The sequence below is a fragment of the Nannochloropsis gaditana genome, assembly GCF_000240725.1.
Source record: "Nannochloropsis gaditana CCMP526 unplaced genomic scaffold scaffold298, whole genome shotgun sequence".
Classification (NCBI taxonomy): domain Eukaryota; class Eustigmatophyceae; order Eustigmatales; family Monodopsidaceae; genus Microchloropsis; species Microchloropsis gaditana.
The window spans coordinates 23,283-25,821 of record NW_005803655.1 but is presented as its reverse complement, the minus strand read 5'-3'; positions in this window follow the sequence as shown (position 1 = coordinate 25,821).

Here is a 2,539-nt window from a genome sequence, read left to right as displayed (position 1 = left end):
CCCTCCCCCGCCCCCTCCGCCCCCGTTCCGTCGGGTCGTGTTAGTACCCCCGACCTGACCGTCTTGGTGCAACCCCTCAGCGGCTTGGGTGTGGGAGGCGTCCAATGGAAGCGGACGGGAAGCTTCCCTATTTGTGTCCGACGGGCTCATATTGATCCCCGGGGGCTTGGAGATGCTTCGCGGCGCTCCATCGACGTGACTTTGAAACCCGCCCTCGGGGTGGCCTTGCGACATCACTGTCGTGCACGTCCGTGGTCGTGCGGGATTGATTCAAAGACGTGGAGGCACAGAAAAGATGAGAATCCGATGGAAGTGATGAAATGCAAGGGATGGCTTAGAATCCGTCTCCCCGGTGCATCTTGGGCATGTGCCTGGCCACCGCGCCTCGTCCCCTGTGCCAGTGTGCGATAAGTTCGACGAGAGGATGCGTAGGATATGTAAGAACGAGATTTTGATACGTCATGAAGGGCTCGAGCGTGATTATTCAACAGGCTTGCTTTGTAGTCGCATCCGCCTAACTAAAGGTGGTGGCCTCCTACTCCTTTTACCGCCCCTCCGCTTTTGCAAACTTGCTCTCGACTCTAAGCGAGAAAAAACCTTCAAACAACGCGTTGGTGGGACGTAAGAGAGGTGCTAATCATGCAATCTGGTCGTTGCATCACAAAAAACAAATCTTGCCTCCGCATGGGGAGGGAAACAATTTGCGTTTGACTCGGCACGCAAAGCGACAGGGGTGGACGCACTGCCGAGCAATACGGGGCTAAGATGCGTTGTTTGCGATGCAATTAGTGATCGTAATGGGTGAGGGCATATTGTTTGATTTTCACATGCACCGCCCACTATCTTGCTGCCACCCGGGTGAGCCAAGGAAAGAAAAACGACAACGGGAGAAAGTGATCGACCCCTGCCACTGTCTCCACACTGACCCTCCACACCACTGCCAGATTCGATCAGAGACCCCAAATGAGCCAAATTGCATGGCACAATGGTTGAAGATCATCCGTATAATCCCGCATCATTTTCGTAGCCTCTTCGGACAGTCTTTCGGTGGATTCTCAACTTTGTGGGTGGTGTAAGAGCTGTGGCCGTCGCTAGCGCAGCCCCGCGAGGAATACCACGGATGTTCATTCGACCCTTCGGGCGGGGCGGGGAGATCGACTTTTCTATTCCACCCATGCCATTTTGGCCAGCCGCACTTAAACAATGACTTTAAATTTTTCCATCCTCGCACATTTTTCTCCTCGTATTGGATCGGACATGGGGGTTGTGGGAAAATTTAGGTGCATGGGGAGGCATCAGAGAACCGAACCGTTTATCCTCCCTTGTCAACCGCTCGCTCTTTTGAAGGAGCGAAGGCTAAGGGGGGCCGTCTGGGTGGATTGAAAAGGAATTTGGGGGGCGCAAGGGACGGAGAATGGCGTATAAAGTGACGATGAATAGCTTATTGAATGCCACGACATGTTCGGCAGGTCGAACGGATTGGGGGGTTCAATGGCCATTCGTCGGGGGCAGCAACGGTGGAGGGAGGAAAAGATATGATGACGTGAGGTTGCTTGGGATCACAAGGAGGAGGATGGCGATGTGAAGCGGGAAAAGAGATAATGCGTGCAAGATGGGGCATGAATTTGCTTTCAAAAATATTCTTTAACATATAAGGAAAAATATGATGGCCTTCTGTTCACGTTTTTAGAATGGTAGGGGTTGAAATACGACTCATAATGTTTCCGGAAACGGTTGTGTGGAAAACCTGGGGCGACGATTCTCAAAAAGAAAGGATTTTTATCTCTCAAGATATCATTAATTTGATATTCAGTCCAAATATATTCGACATGAGATTCTAAACTTGCTTCGTATGCTTTTTTAAGGATTACCACCAATACCGCCACCATTTCCCAAGCCCTCTAAGCTGCCGGCGGACATCCCTTCTTTGCTCCGCGAGGTAATTAATATCTGCCTCAATGTCATCAATGGCGCGAGCGGATCCCTCAAGTTTGCTTGCTTGCAACTGTCCAATCTCCTCCTTGAGGTCTTCAAGGGAAGCCTCCAGCTGTTGAATTAGAATTTGTTTCTAGAAGCAGGAAAATGAGAGAAAAGGCCGTTTTCATTTTCCACGAAAAGGCAGATGGAATGGCGCCTTCGACAACATCTAAAACGGCACGCCGAACACTCCAATCGGTGGAATTGCTCCGTATGTTTGGACAAGGGCGTCTCTCAACTTCCCATGTGCTCTCACTGCCACTCGAAAATTTTCCACCCACAAAACGACACCCCAACCTATTTACCTCGTTCTGTCCGGCCCCCTCTCTCCTTAAACGCAGCGTATCACCCCCTCCCACCTCATCTTGTATTTTGTCCCACAGCGAGGGCACGTTCATCCCTCTGGTCTCGGGGGGGATCACGGCCAGTGTGGGAGGGGGGGGGACATCCCTGGAGGGAGAGGTGTCTGGAGGGAACAGGCGAACTATCAATTTTAATGGGCGAAGGATACATTAATAGATTTTCCACGTCATTCAGGTAGCCTCTATATGAGCTTTCCACA